General features: G+C 39.8%; 1 protein-coding gene and 1 pseudogene across 2 annotated transcripts in view; both read left to right on the top strand.

The window, feature by feature from the left end:
* The window catches only part of KCNH8 (potassium voltage-gated channel subfamily H member 8), a gene marked incomplete at both ends in the record, with an annotated part of 340,973 nt that overhangs the window by 70,560 nt on the left and 245,637 nt on the right, over positions 1 to 24,776 (top strand). The window lies entirely within an intron of this gene.
* Positions 1,394 to 10,624, top strand: LOC307053147 (farnesyl pyrophosphate synthase-like; annotated as a pseudogene). Its single transcript has 4 exons — positions 1,394 to 1,469; positions 1,838 to 1,994; positions 2,763 to 2,940; positions 9,510 to 10,624. The product of its transcript is annotated as a farnesyl pyrophosphate synthase-like (transcript).

Here is a 24,776-nt window from a genome sequence, read left to right as displayed (position 1 = left end):
CTGAACTGACAGAGGCTCCCTCCTCAAATAATTGCCCTCAGCAACGGGAACTGCTTTGCCCAGGAGGTTAGCACCCTCCCTAATCCTCCCCTCCACCTGTGAGCCAGAGGCAGTGACTAACCCGTGAAAGCCAGCTCCTGTGACCTCAGGCAAGGACAACTCTACAGTGAGGTTCACCCTCCAGAGGCCCCTGTGGATCAGGTTGAGGTGAAGCTTCACCAGAAACCTGGTCCTTTCTTAGCTCTCTTTCCCATTCTCAGTCCTCCTTCTCCTCTCATTCTCTTATAGGCTTTACTTGAGAGTCAGCCCTCAATAAATTAGATATGTCCTAATCCTTGTCTCAAGCTCTGCATTGAGTCATCCTGACCTCAAATATATACCCAGGCCACAGAGCTAGAAGATAATGAAGCTGGTGATTGTACTAGGTCTATCTGACTCCACATCCTGTGTCTTTTTTTTTTAATTGAAGTATAGTTGATTCACAATGTTGTGTTAGTTTAAGGTGTGCAGCAAAATGATTCAGTTTTTTCAGATTCTTTCCCACTGTAGGTTATTACAAAATACTGAGTATAGTTCCCTGTGCTATACAGTAGGACCTTGTTGTTTATCTATTTTATATATAGTAGTGTGCATCTGCTTAACCTCAAACTCGTAACTTATCCCTCCCCCAACCTTTCCCTTTTGGTAACCATAAGTTTGTTTTCTATGTCTGTGAGTCCGTTTCTGTTTTGTAAATAAGTTCATTTGTATCACTTTAAAAGATTGCACATGTAAGTGATATCATATGGTATTTTTCTTTCTCTGTCTGACTTACATCATTTAGTGTGATCATCTCGAGGTCCATGAATCCTGTCCTCTTCGCCACCACTTTCTTATGGTTGAGGGAACCTCTCGCTTCCAGCATGTTCTCTGTAACATAATGTGTCTTCTATGCTGAGCATTTTGGTCTCGACAATGGCCTGTCATTGGTCCAGGGTGAAGTTTGTGATTACTGGTTCAATATCCAAGGCTTGTGCCCACTGTCGCTGGAGGCCCACACGCCCATGATCTGTTCCGTGGAGGCTCACACACCCTTTGCTGTTACCGCCTCCTGCCATATCTCTTCCGCCTTTCTCTTCCCCAAAGAGTGTGGGCCAGCATCCAGGTTGGAGCTCTACCACCCCAGTTCCCTGAAGTGAGTCTGCTTGTTTAGCTAAATCACGCTCCTCTTCTGCAGGCATGTTTATTTGGGGTAGGCTAGTTCTCCACGCCCTGGGAATTGTGCACTGGCATTCACTGAGGTTCAGACACTAAGTTGACAACTTGACACTTGCATGCCTTTTAGGGAAATCATGGTTATTACTGGGGGCCATAGCAGCAGGTTTATTTATAACTCCTGGCAGGGCACACTGGCATGAAGTGGGATGCTAGCGGAAGGCAGTTGGAAGGCTATAGGGACCCAGGAGAACTAGGAGGACCTAGATTTCCAGGTAAGGTTGTATGTGTCAATCTGGAAAGGTAATTAGGCCAACACGGTGTGAAAGCAGCTTGTTTCAGCCCATTTCGTTTTCAGGTGCTCTAACGCAGAGTGAAAGATTCAGCAGACAATTCAACACGTCTTGGATTTAATTGTCTCTTTTCCGTGATCTCACCATGTATTTTGGTTTTGTGGTTTGTCGTTTGACTACCATATACAGATCCCATCGGGGGTTTCGCAGCCTAGTCAATGCTCCCTGGTTGACCCCAAGTGACTCCTGTTTTTCCATTTGGTAGCAATTACTTGACAGTTACACAACTTCTTCTCTCCCTGCCTCAAAAAACAAACTAATAAATAAGGGATGGGCGTTCTTATTGGTAGCTCTCCTTTCTTCAGAGAGGCTGTGTGCCCCCCTTCAGAAGGTGGTTCCACGCCAGCTTTGCCGCCTTTCCTTTGTGGCTGGATGGAGTATAGCTGTCGCTAATTCAGTCACATTTTTAGTTGTCCCACCGTTAGATGAAATTATGAGTCATCGCTAGTGAGTGTCAGCAACTGCAAATAGCAATGCTGCCTTTGAAGGCAGCAGAATCCAACTGGGAATTGAGAAAATAATAGAAATTTAGAATAATGGGCATGCTTGGAATGAACCATTTTTGGGTTCAGAAACCTAGTTCCTCTGGTAATTTGAATGCACAGTTTTGCTAATAAAATTTGTCCATGTTGAATGAACCTGCTGGATCTACCCATCGTTCACAGAACAGCTTGAATTATCACTTTCCCATCAAAATTTGCCCCTTCCTTTAGCTGGCTGGCTCTTTGAGCCAGTTTTCTCCATTGTAGGCAGGGAATGAGGGAGAAAAAAATAGAAAGAAGTTGTAGCACCAGCTGAGGTGGGCTGGCCTCTGTCTACATGGGTGATGAAGCTTGTTTACTTTATGCAGGTAACTTTGGATGAAATTCAAGTGGTGCTGCATTGAGTTGAAAGGGCAGATATTCGTAATAGAAATTCCCAATGATGGTCAATATTTACCAGCAGTCTTGATGAATTTGCAGATCCATGATCTCCACCCCTCTCACCACAGGAGGTTTTTAACTTCAGGAAGATGAGTAATTGTCACTGACAGCCTCAAAATTTTTAACAATCATCATAATTCCCCAGACCAGTAAAGTGTGTTAGTTTACCTGCCACCTTCATGGACGTGCCCTTTTGTAGAACCTCTTTTCCCCCAGTGGAACAGAAATGCTTCTCCGTCCAGGAAGTACAAAGCCCCAGATACAACAGGAACCCCTTTTGTGTTCTCTGCAGTTTCCCCAGCAGTCAGAGTGCTGTTCTCAAGGAAACCGTTATCTCAGCAGGATTGATTTTTCCGCTGGGCCCCGGGGGTGGCAGTAGCGGGCAGCAGGCCAAGTGTGGGGAGCCCGGGAAGGGAGGAGGAACCAGAGTTACAGGGCAGGTTGAGCAGAGGCTGAAGGAAGGCTTTGGGGTGAGCAAGGCAGTGTGGTAAAGAGCTCCAGCTCTGCTTTTCCACCACGCATAGCTGTGTGAGGGTAGAGAAGACACTTAACGTCTCTGAGGTCATATCTTCAGGTTTAAATAGAGAGTGACAGCAGGCCACGCCTCCTGAGGTTGCCGTGAGGACAGGATGACAGATTCCTGTGGTCCCAGCACCTTCCGTCGCCTGAAAAGGCAAATCATTTGGCTTGTGTACACTTATCATCACTGCTAATTCATGTTGGGGGAAATCATCTGCTTTTGTTGAAAAGTGTTCTATTTCAGTTTATTTAGCTAATGTGGCTTGAGAAATATCACCTTCCGTTTCTACAGTTTATAAAAATCTGTCAAGTCCAAACTTTTAAAGTAGGTGAGGATTTTGTGAGCAGGTGAGCGCACCTGCATAACCAGGAGTCGTTGTGATTGATGTACACATTGTTTTCTGGAGGCAAATATTTTAAAACCTTGAAAAGTTTCTCTTTACTGTATGAAGACTTTTCTTTTCTAGCCCTTTTTATTTTTTGGTTTGTTCATCAAAATCTTCTTCCGGGAAAAATACATACTTGTTTGTTTATGGGTTTAACAGATTCCTATATAATTTTTACTGAGTGCCAGGCATGTTCTAGGTTCAGTACAAATATTAACTCGGTGAATCTTTATTACAATACTCTGAAGTCGGTTCTGTTATCATCCCTGTTTTACGGTTACGTACGTCGAAGCCCAAGGCCATTCAAGTTCAAGCAAGTTCGAGATCCTTAGGTAGTGAGCTGCCCAGCTAGGATTCTAATCCAGGCTGACTGGCTTCAGTGTCAGGGCTTGCAGGGAACAGGCTGGGCCAGTCTGGTTTATTAGGGCTATGGAGACTTTTGAATGACAGGAGCTGGGAGTATTTAAGTTGTTCTGTGTGTCTGTCAGGATGGGATTTCTGGGTTGACATTCAGTCACCTTATGTATTCAGCTTAGGGCTGTGGCTTTAACCAAGAATCTCCCCTTTGCATGAGGCTGTACAGATGGGGAGTTAGGGAAGCAGAGTTGCTGCAAAGTGAGGTTAAGGACTCCCTTTTAAGAATCTGTGCCATGTGTATTAGGAGTCACTGGAGTTGAGTGAATTAGCTGTTTTCTGAATGAATCTCTAAACTAGATTCTGAGACCCTTGGCATTTCTGATTCACCTTCAAGAGCCCTGTTGAGTGATTCATAATAGTTTTACTCAGCACAAATAGAAGACCTACACACCGAAACCAGGATTTTACCATTTATCTTCTTTTTTTTTCTTCTGATAAATAAATGTCAAATTTAGAAGAAAAAAAAAGTCAAATTCCACTAACCATGGGGAAGCCCATGGACTTAAAAGATTTTTTTAGGCTTCACTGGCTCGCATATGCCTTGGAGGAAGTTGATGGACTTTTTTGTCCTCCTTCTTCAGTGACTGTCCCCGATCCACCCACATTGAGCTGCTTGTGCCATACCATCTGACTATGTTTTTAGATAGAAAAGTACCATGGGCTTTCCCCGCTGCACATTCTCCTGTCACTGGTGGCTCCTTCTCAGCTCCTCTTTTCTGAGACTTCATAAAACTGCAGTGCTCTGGAACTCAGCCTTTGGGCAGATCATTTCACTCCTCTGCTCAGGATGCTATAATGACCTCACCTCCAATGTCCTTGCATTAAGACCTTTTATCATCTGCCCCTTTACTCTCGTTTTGGCCTAATTGCCTATTACTTTGCTAGAGCTTCCAGAACCCAGTACCACAAGCTGAGTGGCTTAAACCACAGGCATGTATTGTGTCACAGTTTTGGAGACTAGAAGTCTGAGATCAAGGTGTCAGCAGGACTGTGTTCCCTTTGAAGTCATCAGGGAAGGATCTATTCCAGTCCTGTCTCCTAGACTCTGTTGGGACCTTGACATGTGCCAGCATCACGCCAGTCTTCACCTGGCAGCCTCACTATGCATGTCTGTCTGTGTGTCCAAATTTCTCCTTTTTTATAAGAACACCAGTCCTAGTGGACGAGGGGCCCATCATACTCCAGTATGACCTCATCTTAATTAGTTACATCCGCAGTGGCTCTGGTTCCCAGAAAGGCCACACTGTGAAGTACTGGGAGTTAGGACTTCAGCGTATGCATTTTGGTGAGACACAATTCAAGTCACAGCACTACTGTGCTCTCCCTTGCCCCCTGTGAGACATCACGCTGCCCTTGTTGCTGTCCTGTGAATACTTGGGTGTGTCTCTGCCCTAAGGCCTTTGCATTGTCTATTCCCTCTGCCTGGAACATCCTTGCACCCCAACTGTCCACAGGGCTCATGAGCTGCCCCCTTCTCAAGTCTGTCTTCAAATATACTTTTCTCAGTAATGCCTCCCTCCCCTGATCATACCCCTTAAAATCACATCATCTCCCCTCTTTCCCACCCTGCCCCCCAATCTCCCTGATTTATTGTTTTTCTGCAGTACTCACCACCTTCTAACATACTTGGTAATTTGCTTATTTACTAGTTTTGTCGTTTGTCTTCCCCCAACGCTGACACTGGAATGTAAGCCCAACGAGGGGTTCTTGGTCTGTTTCCTTCTCTGATTTATTCTATACACCTAGAACAGCAGTACTTGGAGCATAACAGCAGCTGGAAAAAATGGGTATAGCGTTCTCATTTTTCTTTATCAGTTGCTTTAGTCATAGAGGTGCATGCCTTTCATACATTGGAGTAAGGCAGGTGGGAGGAGGGCATAACATATCTTAAACTATTTTCTTGAACACCACGACATAGTTTTCCTGTAGTGCCCTACACCTGGGACCTTTAGCCAGATGTAACGTTTATGATGATTGCAATTCCTGGGGGCGGCAGGGCGCGGGTGGAGGGAACTTGCCGTCCCTCCCTTCCTGGAGTTCAGAGCATTTTCCACATACAAGATGAAACCGGATCCCTTCTGCTGAGACACTGAGAGGCCTCATTTGACTTATTTCCACTGTCATTTAGTTATTGGAGGAGCCATCATCGACGCTCATGGAAGAAACCGATGGTCAGCCTGAGAACTCAGGCATCCTGACTTGCTGTGATTTTCCTCCTAGCATAAAAAGGTAGAAAGCTCCAAAAGTGACCACAAAGTGCTCTGGGAGACCCTTCTCTGGCTTCACTAGAGTGGATGAGGTTTCAAAGGCCCACAGATGTCACATCCAGTTTTCTTAATAATCAAGGCCTCTCTCTCATGGGCCTCTGGTAGCCTGTGTCAGGAGCGATTCCCAGCAGGACCACGGAGCTAGGCAACTCCCCATGCATTTCTTGGTCTTAAAATCCATCATTTTATATTAAAATTTTCTATTTGTTCTCATACTTTGCCCTCATAAATATTGTATATTTTTATGAGCCTCTGTCCTCATAGAATGTGGAGTTTAATGAGGGCAAGGGTGTCTTACACATTGCTGGTTTTCATTGTGGTGCCAGCATAGATGCTGGCACATACAGGATGCACGAGAGCTTTTTCTTAAGCCCCAGCTGAAGTCCAGCCTCCAAGCTGCATCACCACCCAGCTTCCTGGCTTGGCACGGTGGGCAGGGACCATGCCTGGACCATTTTGGTTTAGTTTCTTCCTGGAACTCATGAATGGCCTTCAAAAGTAAAGGCTGACATACCACATTAAGCAGTGCTTTAGCCAGGAGGAAGATTGGTGGTTTGTAAGAAAGCATGGAAGGGTGTTTCAGACATCACGAGGCCCAAGAGGTGAACTGTCTCAACAAGGTATCCAAAATGGATAACACTTCAAAGGGAACACCTGGCTACACAGAGGCCATTGATTTTTTTCAGCCACACTCATTCCTGGCTGGCAACATTATCCACGACTGACCATAAAACAGCAGGGGTATCAAGAAGTTGACATGGACCGAGGCCACACACCAGACCCCTCAGTCCACAGGTGATAAACCCTGTCATTTGTTTCCTGCACAATGTCTCCTCTGCACCTCTGTCCTGTTGGTGCTGCCCCCATGAATCCATCTGAAAGGAAGTAGTGCTTTTTTAAAAAATAAATTTATTTATTTTATTTATTTATTTTTGGCTGTGTTGGGTCTTCGCTGCTGCACACGGGCTTTCTCTAGTTTCTCTCTCTGGGGAGGAGAAAGGAGCACTGAAACAGACTGAGGCAGCCAAGTGTCCGTGTAAAGTATCACAAAGTGTATGTCAGCCATTGTTGTTATTCTGGATTTTATGACGTTTGTGTTTGTCAACTTTTTACAGTTTGTCATTTTTGTGATTATTCTCAGCCTAAATGAATCTTCATCTTTAGTCCTAATGTATTTATATTTTTTCTTACAAAATTCCTCTTGGTTTTAAAAAGCTTTAGGACTTCCAAAACCTGAATCATCCCTGCCTCTGTCTTCTCAATTATCTTTGCTACATTTTGACAAGTCTTCTGGGGTCTAATGCATAAAATTCTCAAATAAAGTTTAATCTCATTTTTCAGCTAATATTAGTAATGTCTACATGGACTGCAACTTCTAAAAAATATGTAGATATTAAATAATTAGTACTTACCTAGGTTCTAAGTATTATAGGAAAAAATAACACTAGCATCCCATTATTATAGGACATGTATCCAAGCAACGTGAGTAGATCTTCATAACCTCAATGCTTCAATGAATTCCTCAGAGTTCTTATCTATCTGCCTTCCAAATGGGGCTATGTTCATCTACATAGAAAATTACATTTCTACATGAGAAATTAAATTTAAAAAGTGTTTTATATAGCCAAAATATATTCTAGTTTCCTGGGAAAAAAAGATGATGAAATGTTTCATCACTTCCACTTGAACTATAATTGACTAATTAGAATTAGTGCATGTGTGTTTGTGTATGGAGGGTAATTTTTTTGGCATTTCCAATCATCAACATAACTGCAGTAAAGGTTTCAGAGAACATCCATAATGCCTTGTAAAAACGCCTATGATGTGAAAAATAATACCAGCTCTCCCTTTAAATAAACTGCATTCCAAGAAAAATAGATATACTAAACTTTGATAACAGTAAGTGGATCAGAAGAACTTTCCAGCTCAGGTATAAGATAGTTGTAGAGCCTTTGAAACCTTTGAAACTTCTGCTTTGACCACAGATAAATCTGCAGTGAGATGACTAGCATCCAATTTGTTCCAGCTCACGTTTTAGGATGAAGCCCATCTAGGAAATGAAAAAAGACCTGTATTTGCTGTCTTGAGGTTTCCCAAGTGACTCCCCATGCAAGTTTTGACCTGGACCAAATCCCTGAACTTCTTTGGGTCTCAGTTTCCTCATTTTATGATACAAAGGTTTGGGGCCACATCTCCAATTCTGTTTCCAGTTCTGGCACAAATATTCCACGGTCTTTATCTCTATCTGCATCTTAAATGGGTCAGATCCATAAGGGAGAAGAAGAGTTATTAGCACTCTGTGTTTCATAGATGTTGGGGGAGATGAAGACACCCCTGGAGCCCTCAAGATTCCACGGAATAATTGCTTGACACTCTAGTGAGAGTTAACGAAGGGGATATTCCAAACATAGGACATTAAAAACCATCATCCATTATTCAGCAATTCTGTGCTAAGGTTAAATTTGCATGTGGTCAAAACTACCTACCACTGTCCCCTATGAAGTAGGTCTACTGCACACTGTTTTTTTTACTAACACAGTCAGATTTTCCCCGGCATTGAACAGGTAACTGACTCTTGAATTGAGCCTCGGATGAAATACTTGCCTTATGTTTGGGGCCACAATATATTCTTTTTAAAAGCTTATCTTACTTTTTACATATACATGTATCTATTCTTTTTCAAGTTCTTTTCCCGTTTAGGTTATTACAGAATATTCAGCAGAGTTCCCTGTGCTATATAGTAGGTCCTTGTCAGTTATCCATTTTAAATATAGCAGTGTGTACATGTCAATGCCAAACTCCCAATCTGTCCCTCCCCCCAGCCCTTCCAAAAGCTTATCTTGACACCATTCCAACTGAATAGTCAAGTTACCTTTTCCCTGTCTTTTAAATTGTTTTCTTACTTGTTTACTTTCTCTACATTCATGCTGAGTTTGTATATTTTGTAAGTTAAATGTGCTTCTTTGGGATTGGATGCCATTGTATTACTTTTCATTTGAGATCTCAAAGTTGACTGCTAAGAGCAAATGTTTGTGTCAGCCATTCAGTACTAACTCACATTGCTATGGTGAACCACTTTATAACGGATCATCTGTGCCTCCTACTCTTACTTGACCATTTAGGACTGTGAAACCTCAAACTTCTAGCCCAATTCCTCGAAGGCTCACAATTTACTTGCCATTTTCTTCTATTTGTTTGGGAAATTTAAAAAAAATGTCTGCCTTTTTAAAGGTTGTACTGCTGTATCACTTTCTAGTTTCATATCAAATATTTTAATCTTTAATATCTTTCTGAGCTAAAAAGGTATGCAGAGTTAGGGATGGGGAAGTGTAAAGGAAGTTCTCTGAAATCACAGAAATCATAGTTGGTGATGCACAGAGGGCGTAACAAAGGCAGATTTAGACCTACAGTGACAATCAGCAACCGGCATCCAGGAACAGAGTATTTTAGTCCTCCCTCCGAATAGATGGAGACCAGAAATTGGGCATTTATGCAGAAAGGCAGGATTTCATCCAGCACTTATCCCAGATTGTCAAGGTGCTGACTGAGGAGGACACTGGGCACCCAGAGACAGGAGATGCTATTGCCCGACTCAAGGAGGTCCTGGAGTACTATGCCATCCGAGGCAGGTACCATCGGGGTTTGACGGTGCTGGTAGCATTCTGGGAGCTGTCGGAGCCCAGGAAGCAAGATGCTGATGGTCTCCGGTGGGCCATGACTGAGAGCTGGTGGGTGGAACTGCTCCAAGCCTTCTTCCTGGTGTCAGACGACCTCATGGATGCATTCTTCACCCGACGGGGGCAGATCTGCTGGTATCAGAAGCCAGGCATAGGTTTGGCTGCCATTCATGATGCTTTCCTCCTGGAAGCATGTATCTACCACCTGCCGAAGCGCTGCTGCTGGGAGCAGCCCTATTACCTGAACCTGACCGAGCTCTTCCTACAGAGTCCTTATCAGACTGAGGTCAGACAGACCCTGGACCTCATCACAGTCCCCTAGGACAGTGTGGATCTTGGCAGATTCACTGAAAAGAGGTACAGATCTATTGTCAAATACAAGACAGCTTTCTACTCCTTCTATCTTCCTATAGCTGCTGCCATGTATGTGGTGGGCATTGACGGGAAGAAGGGAGCATACCAATGCCAAGAAGATCCTGCTGGAGATGGGAGAGTTCTTTCAGATTTAGGATGATAACCTTGATCTCTTTGGGGACCCCAGTGTGATGGGCAAGATCGGCACTGACATCCAGGACAACAAGTGCAGCTGGCTGGTGGTTCAGTGTCTGCAACGGGCCTCTCCGGAACAGTGCCAGATCCTGCAGGGGAACTGTGGAGGCCGAGAAGGTGGCCCGGGTGAAGGCGCCAGACGAGGAGATGAATCTGCTGGCTGTGTTTACACAGCCCAAGGAGGACAGTTACAGCTACCTTATGGGTCTCATGGAGCAGTATGCTATGCCCCTGTCCCCAGCCACCATCCTGGGGCCGGCACACAAGATCTGCAAGCAGAAAAAGTCACCTAGAGACTTGAGGGTGGGGAGGGGAGGCTCTCAAAAAATTATTGTCTAACCTGTAAAAGAAAAGGAAGACCTACAGTGATACATCTTCTATTGATATGTGCTTCTCTGTAGGAGAATGTGTAACAGTCTTAAAAGACAGAGCCAAGATTTCTGTTAAGACTAATAGGCATGGAGTGGTTATTCTCTTGGTAATTTCAAAGTAAAGCTTTTTTACATGGGAAATAGAGTAGTCTAACTCAAACAGGAGACCAATTTTTCTTCGACATTGAATAAAGGCAAATTCTGACACATTTCAATGGTGAGTACATTATATGTTCCACCTTAGAAACTATTTAACCTTATTCCAGCCATTAGGTGTTTTAATCACTTGACAACGTAATTCATTAAAAGTTGCCTTGCAGTCTGTGGATAATTAGTCTGGTAACATTTATTTTGTTTACCTGAACCTTTCTTGCTTTGAAAATTGTGAATCCTGGCTAGTCTGTGTTTAAAGATAAAGAAACCATTTATAATGATCTGAAATGTCATTTAATTCTCACTCCTTTTCAAAGGCATTCATTCCAACAATGGTGAGAGGAACTGAGTTTTCTTAAGGCTCACTTGGTTTTGATTTTTAACAAAATATATCATTGATTAAAGTAAAACCAGACCTTTTGTCATTTTACCAAGACCAGAATCACCACTCACTCTCAAGGATATATTTTGGGCAAAGTGTTGCTGGTTACTGCACAAACCCTGCATAAGGCCCAGCCTCTGACCTCGAGGGGCTTATAGCTTATAGTGATGACAGATATATAGAACTGTAACCTAGAGGTGGCTTTGGAAAATGATAGAATGGAGTAAAAGACAGTTCAGCTGAAGTCAACAGAAGAAAAACAGAAGAGTGAGAGAAAAAGAGGATCCGAATGGGATATTGATGTGGTTTCAGGAACAGACCAAGATAAGGATGAAGACAAAGGCTGTAGTCAGAATATGGAGAATTTAGTGCTAACGTAAGTGTTTGGACTTTATTCTTAGCTCTTGAAATCAAATGTTAATGTGAAAGAAGATTTGAGGAGATAAAAGAGTTACAGAATGTTAGAGTAGGGGCCCATAAAAATCCAATCCATTGTTTTACAGATAAGGAAACTGAGGCACAGAGAGGTTAAGTGACTTACCAGAGGTCCCATAGTATATCAGTAGCATAGTGGGGCCATAGACTTGTCTGCTGGCTCCCAGCCTAGACATCTTTTTATCCCATCATGCTATAGTAGGCTATTCAAGGGCAAAGTCTTCATAGGTACTGCTTCTTGAACATGTAGTAGATTGGCCTAGCTGTCATTGTTTTTGACATCTGTTTTCCTCCTAAGGGTTTCTAAGAATGATAGCTTTCTTCCTGATTCCTGAATGTGGTGTGTATATTCACTATATGTAATAACTTGCCCTTCATGTGTAAGATTCTGCCTCCAAAATCATTGGCTTGCTGCGTGGCTTTTGGAAGGTGGTGTGTTTTACTGATGTGGACTTGAAAGTTCCGTGTAATCATTATCCTCTAGAATAGGCATTCCCATCTAGTCTGGAAGTCCTTTTGTTTCTTGGGCTCCCACATTGATAGGTGACAGATTCAGACAATATTTATGTCCATGACATGGAACTAAAGTTAGCACAAAATTGTATGTCTACGTTGAAGATACTTATGTTATTTTCTCCCATAAAATATTTGTGCTCTTGTCGTAGGTTGGGTGTATGTACACACCAGTGATTTAAAATGAGGTGTATTGTTTGTATATTCACAGGTGTTTATTATGAATTCAGTGCCTATGAAAAGTGATACTTTGAGTAAACCACATTGTCAGGAATGGCAAATATATACTTTGAAATGACGCTTTTGATTTGAAATTCTTCTTGACCATATAAAGCTTCCTCCAGTTTCAGATATTCCAATAGTGTAAATACTAAGTACTACCTTGTAAAGGCATAACTTGAAAAATTCTTACAGCCTTCATATTGGGCATATGGATTGTACTGAGCAGTGCTTCAACAATCAGCAGTGTTGGCTGGATGGCTTTGGGAAAGGCAGCACCTACTGTATTTATTTCATAAAATGTCTGCATATATTTGGTATAATTATATATTTGTGTGTGTGTGTAAGTGTGTGTGTGTGTGTTTTGATCAGTAGTAGTTGGAATACCCAGAGACTTTTTGCCTCAACTGTTACAGGGCGTGCTTTGTATTTTGTGGAGACCAAGACCCTCACAAGAAGATATAGTTTGTATAATCCTTGTCTTGATAAGGCCTTGGCACCAAGAAACTGAGTTACGTTTGGGAGGCATCATGCTTTATTTAGCATTAAGGTTTCTGCTCCAACATCACACACACACACACACACACACACACACACACACACACACGACAGTTCACTCTGCAGGAAAGGCAGCTGTTAACTTGCTAATGCTCAGGCCTTCCAAGCTGTGCTCAGCAAAGCTCTAGCAGGTGCCATTCACGTGAGACTACAAGACAGGGGTCTGAATAGCGCCCCCTGCAGTTTTGCAGTGCTCTGCAAATGCAGTACTCATCTTAAAATGTTCCCTAAAGATTTTCAATAACAGGAAACACCACCAGCACGCATGCGATCTGCAAGTTTATGTACAGTCTGAACATCCACAGTGTCCCATTTTCTCACCCCTCAACTTCCACTAGACCACAAGACTTCGGGTCTGTTTTCACTGCCGTGCTTCCAAGTCTTCCCCTGGATTCTTCACTGGACTCCTTTTGCCCGGATTAGATCCAGTGACTCCTTCAAATCACCAGCTGGAGTTTGTTGCTTACTTTCAGGCATAACGTGGGAAGTATCATCATCCCCCTTTGGAGCCAACGTCACTCTTTGGGTGCCTCAATCTGGTTTTCCTACTAATCTCAAAAACCAGGCAGAACATCTCCCTCCCTCTTTCTTAGCCTCTCTTGTCCTTGAGTCTTCCTTTTACTCATTTCTTCCCAACGCAGGCAAAGCATCTATTCTCTGTAGTATTAGTGATCTGTACCCCCAAACGGGCCAGTGTTTTATTCTCTTCTGATATCACAGCCAAGTGGAGGGGATGGACAGTAAAATGGTGATGCATGATACTTTTCCTTGTTGAGAGATTTGGCTCCTAGAAGTGATCCGTTGTCCAGATTAGGAACCACGTATACATGAGAACTCAAGAATTCCCAACAATAACCATGGGTTGTGTTTGAATATGAGTGCTTTGTTCTCAGTACAGAGCTTGACAGGAGATACACACAGAGGCAGACACATGTTATAAGTGGTACAGACATAGAAAGTATATCAACTACCTACACCCTATGGAGATTAGGAAAAAGAGTTTAGCATAAAAGAACAGTAACCAAGACTTTTTAAACATCTTGTTTATGCCAGAGACTCAGTAAAACATTCAGTATGTAGTCTGAGAACCAGGTTCTCACATCAGTCCTGAAGTGCAGGTAACTTGCAGCCTCCTTGTGACACCTTAGTGAGCTGAAACACAGTTAACAGTTAGCCATCAGGATTTGGGTGCAAGTCTGTCAGGATTCAAGGATCTTGTGTTTCCAGGGTACATGATGCCTATGAAAATAAGGTCCTTGAATGGGAGGGGAGCTGCCATGTGGGGCAGCCCTCCATGCATAATGCTATGCACTTTCATGTATTCCTCTTTCAGACCCCCTAAAAGTCACATGAATGCAGTTATCCTTCCAACTTAGACCCCTCAGTGGAGGGAGGAGACTAATTTGCTCAGGATGACACGGCCACAAAGGGAAAAGCCAGAATTTGAGCTCAAACAGTGTGACTCTGGTGCAGGGGTCTGGAAACTGGCCCACAGGCCTGTCTGGCTCACCTTCTGTTTTTGAACAACAGGTGAGTTAGAGAATAGTGGTTACATTTTTAAACGGTTCAGAAGAATGAAAAGAATATTTCATGACAATACTTGTTTATATATTTTCTATGACTTCTGTGCTATGACAGAGTTGAGTGTTAGTGAGACTAGATGACCCTCAAGCCCAAAATATTTAGACTCAGGCCTTTTACAGAAAAAGTTTGCTGATCCCTACTCTAAAATCTACATTCTTAACCTTTAGGCTATACTTTTTCTACTTGATCATGTTAGGCTCATATGGAGTACGATTAGAATTTCTAGATTATTTTGCACCACGTGAGAGTTTTAAAATAAAAATAATAATCATCTGGGACCCTTTATAGGAGAGTGGTACAGATGTGAAATTTTTAAAGCAGCTTGAAGAAACCATAAAATAGATTCTATATTGTATTTAGGAAAATAGGATAAATGTTTTTCTCACACCGTTGCTAGCTCTGTGACTCATTAGAAAAAAATTTGCCCCCATTGACAAATAAAATGGAGGTTTATTCATGTTCTACATCACCAATATATTTAGCTTATTTGTATTCATTTGTATTCATCACATTATTTTCCAAAATAGATAAAAAGTAGAACATTAGCTGGAAAGTTACAAATAAAGCCCCACACTTACTGCTTTGACTAGTAAGGCCTATGAGAAAGGATAAAGGAATTAGCCTACCAATGAAAAAGACTGATATTCAAAATACCTACTGTGTGTTATCCACTTTTATGGGCAATAACTGATTTTACTCCTACACCATTTCATGGTTAAGGGCACTAAGGCTTAGAGGTAAAGTAACTGCTGTATGTCATGCAGCTAGTAAGTGAAAAAGCCAAACCAGATCTTTCAACTCCAAATTTTGTGCCTTCTTATAAAAGAAATTCCATGGCACTTATCATTTCAAGTTGTAAATTAGTCTAGAATTACCTCATCTAGCGGGACAATTGATTCTCTTTCTAAATGTTGGTCTTTGTTTGATTCTGTTACTTCTGTCTGTTATTAGTTGTTCAAAAGTAGGAAAGAAGTTGAAGTAAATAATATTGCCATTAATTCGTATTTAACACACATAAAAAATAGTTGAAAATGTTGATGCAAAAGAATGTGTTTTAATAACTAGAGAGTTTCAGTGAATTTTATTCCCAGTTTTTTATAGAAATCGGAGAGAGAACTTTCTTGATTTCCATGTATGTGACTAATGTTCACTTGTGATTGGTGATTATCACAATTTTATATTTGCAAGGGCTAAAAACAGAAGATTAATGAAGTCTAAATAAACAGTGGACTATTTCACGTTATTTAGAACCAGGTAACACAGATACCAGACTTGATAATGAGAGAAGAGGGATCAGCTACATGGTTTTAATTTATTTATTTGTTTGTTTGTTTGTTTATTCTTAGCTGTGTTGGGTCTTCGTTTCTGTGCCAGGGCTTTCTCTAGTTGTGATGAGTGGGGGCCACTCTTCATTGTGGTGCGTGGGCCTCTCACTATCGCGGCCTCTCTTGCTGAGGAGCACAGGCTCCAGACACACAGGCTCGGTAGTTGTGGCTCACGGGCCCAGTTGCTCCGTGGCATGTGGGATCTTCCCAGACCAGGGCTCAAACCCATGTCCCCTGCATTGGCAGGCAGATTCTTAACCACTGCACCACCAGGGAAGCCCCCAGCTACATGGTTTTAGATGGTTGTTATAAAAGGTGACAGCAAAATGCATAATATGTCATTGGTTACAGATACCAAAAATTGTACCTTCTTTTGCTTTAAAACATGTTTTAATTTTGAAATAGATGTAATCAGATAAAACCAATGATCATCTCTGAGTCTTTATGTAATATAAACATCTATTCACTTATGCCTAAGAATAAAGAGATTGTTTGCATTTAGAAAAATTTCAGGCTTTGATGAAATCAAGGTCAATATGAATATGTACTAAGGTGTACTTGTGTTTATATCTTTTAAAAGACTCATCTCCTGTGGACATGTAATTTGGCACAGTGCTTTTGTTCTTTGGAAAGCAATTTTGCAATAATGTGCCAGGAGTTTTAGAAATGTTCTTAATCTTTGAACCCAAACTTTTAACTTCTAGAAATTTGCCTTAGGACACATGTGAAAGATGTCCATTACTGTGTTAGTTAAGGAATGAAAATTTTTAAATAATCTGAACACACAAGTGTAAGAAAATGTTTAACAAACTAAAGCAAATCCAAAGCATGAACTAGTTTGCAGTCAGTAACATGATGTTCAAAATATATATTTACTACCATAGGGAAAACTTGTACTAACTGAAAATGAGGGATCCTATTTTTAATTGATTATATTTCAATATAAAATATACACATGTACTTTTATGATGACACTGATCAAAATGTATTGCATTTTTCTTTCTGTTTATACATGTTCCCCATTAGATAATACATAATTTGAGGGCAGGGATTGTGTTTTATTCAGTATATTTCTCTTATACATAATGCTTGGGAAGTTGTAGGTGATCTACAACTTCTTTTGAATGAATAAGAAAGATGATAGAAAATGATCTGGTTGTCCTTATATAACTTATCTTTTTTACATATTACATTTTATTTAGTACTTTATTATGTGTATGATCAGAACAGATCATTTTAAAAGTAATAATAAATTTATATATTAGAAAAGAAAGATGGCATCTTTTCTCCAGAACTTCTGGTAGCGTAGATATTATTGTGAAATGGTTCTTTGTAATTTGGCCCTAGTTTAAATAACCCTCTCTTAATGGACCAGCCTACAAGAGCAGATCTATTGCTTGGCTTCCTTTCTACCCCAGGGTATTATTTTAAAGAATGAAAGTAACCAACAATACAATGCTGAATCATTATTAGTTCTAATTTGGGAGATTGTGCCTTGAGATAATGGGTGTTTGGGGTCTGATTCTGTGAAGGCTACTTACTCTAGGCTTTTGTTTCATCAAAGGATCTCATGTTCATTCGCAAACATTCCTTTTCTCCCAGAATGATCTTCCACGGTGCCCTTGCCAGGTAAATACAACTTTGCCCGAGATATTAAATCAATACATCAAATTAATTGCAATGAGTTGAGACCTGACACCCACAGTGAATACACAATACTTAGATCAAGTCAGAGGTCACTATGTTGAATTGCTTTTAAAATCTTTGAATCATACATTTGAGATGTTTGGTGCTGTATCTCAGTTGGAAATTGTTTTTAGCAGGAGAATCGTTGAGAAGAATTAGTGCTACACAATTTTTTGTTTTGTTTTTTAAAGAAAAATACATGGTCAAATGAGAGCCTCTCGCATGATCAGCAAACAAAACACACCCCACAGATTTATTAACTTCAATCAATAGATCGCAAATGTCCTAATGTAACTGGAATATGTCATCTCTGTTTGGTTGCCAAGAAGATAATCTGACTCTTGGTTTTATTTCCCCAACCATATTCTTCACTCAGACTCTAGAACTGAAAATCTCTTAACAATTTCAGCAGAGGGATTTTTGATATAGAAAGATTTGAGCTATAAGGAAACCAAATGTTCCATCTAACAGAGAAGAGTTGCCATCTGCACATGCTATGAAGGCCTACCTCACCATTGACTTCCCAGTTCATCTTATGCTTCAATTTCCAGGCTTGCATAGAATTTAGAGATGATCTACAATAACCTCTAAGGAGCTTTTGTGAAAATTAGAAAAAGGAACACCTGTTGGGCAGGTCAGTTTGAAAAAGAGACCTCCTGGGGGGTGCTAAGTGGCATCTTAGGCCATAAGACTGGTCACCAGCCCCCTACCAGCCCTTTGGTTGTTATCCTTTGTGAAGTGTGCAAATGCACAACTCTGGATGGCAGCCCTGGGTAAGGGGTGAGTGTGAGGGTGGTATTAAATATTTGAGAGATACGATATGAAAGGAGCACATCCAAGTCTCAATTGGCACGGGTCATATGTGTTTAGGCACCTACAGGTTTCCTAGAAATAGTTTTTGACTATTTCAGAAAATACAGTCCTGCTCGTTCCAAATCCAGAAAGCACAAGCAACAGCCTATTTTGATGTATTGCCAGTATTTCAACTACAAAATGGCAATTTTCTATTGTTCAACCTAGATAGTTCATCCTATAAGCAGCACCGGGCCATTTTCTGATGTTCTCATTACAAATGCTATTTATCTCCTTACACCTCATGCATTGATCTTCTTTCTCCATGCAAAAACCAAGCTGTAATCATAAGTGGCTGCCATCTCTGCCTGGCTCTGTTAACTCTTGATAGTACTGAAAACAGTTTTGATTTAATATTATCATTACCGTCAGCACCCTGAGTGGGTGCCAATCTCAGGAGACCATAGTAAGTGAAGGACTTTTTGTAGGTGGACAGTTTGTAGCAGAAGAGTCACCAGCAGCATTTGCTGATTATACATAGTAAAAATTATGGGATTCATTGCTGGGTAAATATTTTACAAAATACATATACTGTTTTTGTAGGTCCTCATGTTCAGTTATAATTTAGCTCTTTGAATGAAATAAATGAATTCTTACCTCCTAATAGAACAGTTATTCCAAAGACATACAGATGGCCAAGAAGCATATGAAAAGATTCTCAATATCACTAATTATTAGAGAAATGCAAGTCAGAACTACAGTGAGGTATCACCTCACATCAGTCAGAATGGCCATCATCAAAAAGTCTACAAATAATAAATGCTGGAGAGGGTGTGGAAAAAAAGGGAACCCTCCTATACTTGTTGGTGGGAAAGTAAATTGGTGCAGCCACTGTGGAGAACAGCATGGAGATTCCTTAAGAAATTAAATATAGTGTTATGATATGGTCCAGGGGTCACACTTCTGAGCATATATCCAGAGAAAACTCTAATTTGAAAAGATATATGCACCCCAATGTTCTTAACAGCACTATTTACAATAGCCAAGACATGGAAGCCACCTAAATGTCCATCAACAGATGAATGGATAAAGAAGATGTGGTATATATACACAATGGAATATTAGTCATAAAAAAGAATGAAATAATGCCTTTTGTAGCAACATGGACAGACCTAGAGATTTTCATATTAAGTGAAGTCAGACAAATACTATATGATATCACTTATATGTGGAATCTAAAAAAAACGATACAAATGAACTTATTTACAAAACGGAAATAGACTCACAGACATAGGAGACAAGCTTATGGTTACCGAAGCTGATAGAGGTGGGGGTAGGATAAATTAGGAGTTTGGGATTAACGGATACACACCACTACATATAAAGTAGGTAAACAACAGGACATTCCATACAGCACAGGGAACTAGACTCAATATCTTGTAATAATCTATAATGGAAAATAAGCCAAAAAAGAATATATATATATATATACATATATATATATATATATATATATATATATATATATATAGTGTGTGTGTGTGTGTGTGTGTATAATGTATGTATGTATATGTAACTGAATCAATTTGTGGTACACCTGAAACTAACACAACACTGTAAACAAATGATACTTCAATTAAAAAAAAGATAAAAAAGAAAGGTTATTGAATTTACTATTAAAAATGTAAGGTAAGAGAGGGAGGAAGGTTCAAGATGGCAGGATAGGAATATCCTGAATGCACCTCCTCTGAAGGATAAAACAAATCTACAGCTACATATGGGATAACTCTCTTGAAAAGGAACCTGAAAACAGAGCCTCCACAACAAAAGGTAAGAAGACAGCATCAAGACAGGTAGGAGAGGTGGAGACAAGGTCTCACCAAGGAAAAAAACCACACCCCAGCTGTGGAGATCCACATTGAGAGGGATCTCAAAAGTATGGATCTTTGCCTTGAGGAGTGAGGAACTCAAGCTCCACTTCAGGCACCCCAACTCCTAGATTTTGCACAGGAGAGATGAGCCTCCAAAAACAACTGGCCTTGAAAATCCAGGAAAAGTATAGAACTGCAGGGAATGGAAAGCCTAGTCTTAAAAATCTTGAGCACAGACACACTTGATCCAAAAACCAGTGCAAAAACACCAGACTGAAAAGCACAGGGATGTAAGTGAAGGGAACCCACCTACTAATTTAAAGCACTTGCTGGAGAGGCAGGAACCAGGTGGGAACCTTGCCAGGGACTGAGACACTGGTGGAAACAAGTTTTGTTATCTCAGGCTGCCTTGCTAATGCCAGCACTGGTGGGCACTGTTTTAGAATTCTCCCACTAATCTGTTAGTGCTAGTGGGTATGCCCTGCTGACAGCCCTGCTTACCCTTGTGCCTTTGCCAGGATTCACAGCTGGTTGAGCAGTGTTCCCACAGCAGCTGTGACTGGGCCCACAGTGTGTCTGGAGGCCAGCCCTGCCCAGCATTATGCTGCAGCAGTAGTCCTGGCCCCACCACTATAGGAAGACACACACAGCACACATAGGGGACCCCTAGAGTGCCTGGTTCTGGTGGCCAGGTGGGATTACATTTCTAAGTCCCACTTGTATCCTAAATAAGGCCAATCCTTCAAGAATGGTAGAGATAGCTGATTTACCTAATAAGTAGAAAAAACACAGAGACTTAGGCAAAATGAGGAGAGAGAGGAATATGTTTCAATTGAAAGAACAAGACAAAAACTTCAGAAAAAGGAACTAAATGAAACAGAGATAAGCAATCTATCTGAGTCAAAATAATGGTAATAAAGATGTTCACTGAGCCTGGGAGAAGAGTGTATGAACACAGTGGGAAGTTCAACAAAGAGACAGAAAATAGAAGAAAGTACCAAATAGAAGTTATAATTGAAGTTATAATTGTCCTGAAAAATACACTCAAGGTGTTCACATACAGACTGGATGAGGTAAAGAATGATTCAGTGAGCTGGAAGACAAAACATTGGAACTCACCCAGACAGCAGAAAAGTGAAAAGAATTAAACAAAAGTAAGGATAACTTATGGGACATTTTGGACAACATCAAGCCAAATAACATTCACATTATAGGGGCCCTAGAAAGAGGAGAGAGAGAAAGGACCAGAAAAAAATTGAATAAACAATGGCTATAAAATTCCCTAATTTGGGGAAGGAAACAGACATCCAGGTCCAGGAAGCCCAGACTTTTCAAATAAGATGAATGAACCCAAAGACACACACACCAAGACACATTATAATTAAAACTGTAGAAGTTAAAGAGAGAATCCTAAAAGCAGCAAGAGAAAAATAACTTGTTATATACAAGGAAAATCTTATAAAGCTATCCACAGATATTTCAGCAGAAACTTTATAGGGTAGATGAGAGTGACATGACATATTCAGAGTGCTGAAAGCAAAAACATTCCAACCTAGAATTCTCTACCCAGCAAGGTTATCATTCAGAATTGGAAGAGAGATAAAGAATTTTTCAGACAAGCAAAACTAGAGAAGTTCATTACCACTAAAATGGCCTTACAAGAAATGCTAAAGGGACTTCTAAGGGCACTAATTAGTAACAACAACAACAACAAAGAAAACATGGAAGTAAAAATCTCATTGGTAAAGGTAAACTTATAGTAAAGGTAGTGATTAATCACTTATAGAGCTGGTGTGAAGTTTAAAAGATGAGGTTGTAAAAATAACTACAACTACAATAATTAGTTAAGGGATACACAAAATACAAAGATGTACAATGTGACATCAAAACACAGACCATTGGGGGGCGGGGTGTAGCAAGAATTTTGAGTTTTAGAATGCACCCAAACTTGCTGTTAACTTAAAAATAGACTGTTAAATATATTATCTGTTATATGTCAACATGATGGCAACCACAAAGCAAAAGCCTGTAGTAGATACACAAAAGATAATGAGAAAGGAACATAACCATAACACTAAGGGAAACCACCAAAGCACAAGGGAAGAGAACAAGAGAAGAAGAAAGAAACAGAGGGGAGCTACAAAAACATCTAGAAAACAAATTAACTCTATGCCATTATGCAAATGGACTAAATGTAAATGGACTAAATTCACTAATGGAAAGACATAGAGGGGCTGAAAGGATTTTTTTTTAAAAGGCATATGTATATGCTGCCTAAAAGAGATTTACTTTAATAAAAGAAAGACTGAAAGTGAAGGGATGGTAAAAGATATTCCATGCAAAAAGAAATGAAAAGAAAGCTAGAGTAGCTATACTCACAGCAGACAATACAGACGTTAAAACACAGACTGCACTGAAAGAAAAAGAGGGTCATTACATAGTGATAAAGGGGTCAAATTAGCCAAAGGTATAACAAGTATAAATGTATATACACCCAACTAAGGAACAGTCAGACATACATGGCACACATTAACAGGCTTAATGGAGAAACTGAAGGCAATACAATAATAGTAGGGGATTTTAACAACCCACTTACATCAATGGATAGATCATCCAGACAAAAAATCAATAAGAAAACATTGTCTTCAAATGATGTTAGACCAGATGATCTTAATAGATATGTATAGAACATTCCATCCAAAAGCAGAAGAATACATATTCTGCTCCAGTGCACATGGAACATTCTCCAGGATTGATCACATGTTAGGTCACAAAACAAGTCTCAATAAATTCAAGAAGATTGAAGTTATATCAAACACCTTCTCTGACCACAATTGAATAAAACTAGAAATCAATCACAAGAAAAAAAATATGGAGATTAAACAACTGAACAACCAATGGGTCATCTAAGAAATCAAAAGAGATATCAAAAAAAAAAGAATACCCACAGACAAATGACAATAGAAATATGATGTATCATATATCTATGGGATTTTTGTAATCCATAGCAGTAAAAGTGGATCTCAGAGAAATTCAGACCAATACAGGCCAACCTTAAGAAACAAGAGAAATCCTAAATAAACAACCTAACTTTATACCTTCTGGGACTAGAAAAAGACAAACAACCAAAGCACAATATTATAAGAAAGGAAATAATAAGGATCAGAGTAGAAATAAATGAAATAGAGACAAAAAAAAAAAAACAGTAGAAAAGGTCAATGAAACTAAGAGCTGGATCTTTGAAAAAATAAACAAAATTGACAAACCTTTAGATAGACTAACCAAGAAACAAGAAGAGAGGACATAGAAGTAAAAAAGATGTTAAAACTGATAGCACAAAATTACAAAGGATTATGAGATTATTATGAACAATTATGAACCCCCAAATTGAACAACTTAGAAGAAAAGGATAATTCCTAGAAACATACAATCATCCAAGACTGGATCATGAAGAAATAGAAAAACCAAATAGACCAATTACTAGTAAGGAGATTGAATCATTAATCAAAAGTTTCCCAAAGAGCAGAAGTCCATTACCAGAGGACTTCACTGAAGAATTCTACAAATCATTCAAAGAAGATTTAATACCTATTCTTCTCAAATTTTTCAAAAAATTGAAGAGAAGGCAAATCTTCCAAACATATTTTCTGAAGCCCTGAATCAGAAAACAGACAAGGACACTTCAAAAAAAAAATTATGTGACAATAATCTTGATGATTTAGATGCAAAATCTTAAACAAAATATTAGCAAATAATACATTAAAAGAATCATACACCAAGATCAGGTGGGTTTTATTCCAGAGATGCAAGTATGTTTCAATATGTGATAGTCTGTCAATATGATACACCACATTTATAAAACAAAGGATAAAAATCATATGATCACTTCAGTTGATGCAGAAAAAGCATTTAACAAATTTAACATCCATTTTTAATAAAAATGTTCAACAAAGTGGGTATTGAGGGAATTTACCTCAACATAATAAAGGCCATATATGACAAACCTACAGCTAACACTATACCAACAAAGAAAAGGTGAAAGCTGTTCCTCTATGATCAAGAACAAGACAAGGATATTCACTCTAGCCACTTTTATTCAACATAGCTTTGAAGTCCTAGCCACAGCAATTAGGCAAGTAAAAATAAAGGCAAGGAAAAATAAAAGGAATCCAACTTGGAAAAGAAGTAAAACTATCACTATTTGCAGATGACATGACACTTACATAGAAAATTCTCAAGACTCCACCAAAAACCTGTTAGAGCTAATAAACAAATTCAGTAAAGTCTTTGGATACAAAATGTATAGAAATCTGTGGTGTTTCTATATACTAATAACCATCAGAAAGAGAAATTAGGAAAACAATTTCATTTACAATGGCATCAAAAAGACTAAAACACCTAGGAATAAATTTAACCAAGTTGGTGAAAGACCTCTATACTGAAAACTATAAGATGCTGATTAAAGAAATTTAAGAAGATACAAATAAGTGGAAAGATATTCCATGTTCATGGATTGGGAGAATTCATATTTTTATTCATTTAATTTTTTCATACTACCCAAAACAATCTGCAGAGTCAATGAATTTCCTATCAAAATTCCAA

This window comes from Hyperoodon ampullatus (genome assembly GCF_949752795.1).
Source record: "Hyperoodon ampullatus genome assembly, chromosome: 5".
Classification (NCBI taxonomy): domain Eukaryota; kingdom Metazoa; phylum Chordata; class Mammalia; order Artiodactyla; family Ziphiidae; genus Hyperoodon; species Hyperoodon ampullatus.
The sequence above is the reverse complement of the archived record's forward strand: the minus strand, read 5'-3'. Positions and strand labels throughout refer to the sequence as shown.